At 33.2% G+C, this 1,388-nt stretch overlaps 1 protein-coding gene across 3 annotated transcripts in view; it reads right to left on the minus strand.

Annotated features, from left to right (window-relative positions):
* LOC105362274 (uncharacterized) overlaps positions 1-1,388 on the minus strand; it is a 28,347-nt gene that overhangs the window by 989 nt on the left and 25,970 nt on the right. The window lies entirely within an intron of this gene.

Raw genomic sequence — 1,388 nt, forward strand, 5'->3', positions numbered from 1 at the left:
TGCTGATTAACGCTATTCCCAAGAGGGCGCCAGCTGGATTAGAACGGTCTGTCGACTTCAAGGGCCGACAAATAATTTCGCGATTGTCGTGGGTTTGGGGTGGTGGGATGGTGGGGTGGTGGTGGTGAAGTAACATGACAGTGCAATGCGCTTACGTCATTGAACTTTAATGATTATCGTCACTTTGCTGACGAGCAGATATGCTTATGCTACGCTGTGGAGGCACGTGCCTTAAAAAAAAAAGGAATAGGAAAAAAAAGGCACGTTTTTGTCACACGTTTTTGTCTCGGTTTTCACTCCTTAAACTCGCACTATAGGCACATTTGTTTCCTCATCTCTTCCCCTTCATAACATTACAATATCAGATAACAATATTTACTCATATTTAATTCGATCGAACAATTTTTCTTTCTTTCATGTCAAATACGCAAATTTTATATTTTAATATATATGCACAATTAGGGGCGCGCTCGCGCGTAAATGGATATTTTGTTTAAGCAAACGATGATACAGAGACAAAATATTAAATTCTCAACTGACTCTTGTTTCACTTCGCATCATGTATCATAATATTTAACATTACAAATGTTGTCAAATACATTTCTATTCGCAAAAGCTCTTAGTCATTAATATCAAAGATAATGTAGTTTAGAGATGTATTTCACAAATGGTTATTTATAAATATTTAATTATAATTATCACTTTAATTAATTATTAACTTATTATATTAAAGCTTCACAAATTGATATTTTGTTAATACGAGAGATGAAAAATACGACAAATAGAAGAAGAATACTAAAAAAAATGCTAATGGCTGAAATATTAAACGTAAAATAGATTGTAAGACATATCAACATTATGATAATGGTGGTAATAATAATAAAAAAAAAATAAATAAATAATAATAATAATAATAGTAATAATAGTAGCAGTAGTAATAAGGATAAGAAGTATTGCCAAACGGGGGTAGCAATAATTTTTACGGGCAATTGGAAATAAACAACAGAGGACAAATAATATATAGTTGTACGAGGCAATTTTAACGGCTTGGTTGTCAATAAAATATTCTATGCCTTTTATAACATTATTATTATAATTCAATTTGTTAATAAATTGTTCCTTAATAATTATTTAGTAATAATTTTTATTCGCAAGTCCTTTTATCTTCGTGACAAAGGCAACATCCCTCATCGAGTCGCAGCTAAGTGGAGAATCGAAAAGCATAGCTTCCACTGCCCTCCCTCTACAAAAGTATCATCATTCTAAAGATTCGCCCCCCCCCCCGGCCAACCAACACTGCGAAGCTACAAGTATTCCATTCCCAATACGATACGTCAATTCATACAATTGGAGATTTAACGCTTATGAGAATCGAGGTGCAATGATTC

This window comes from Ceratosolen solmsi, unplaced genomic scaffold (genome assembly GCF_000503995.2).
Source record: "Ceratosolen solmsi marchali unplaced genomic scaffold, CerSol_1.0 scaffold35, whole genome shotgun sequence".
Classification (NCBI taxonomy): Eukaryota; Metazoa; Arthropoda; class Insecta; order Hymenoptera; family Agaonidae; genus Ceratosolen; species Ceratosolen solmsi.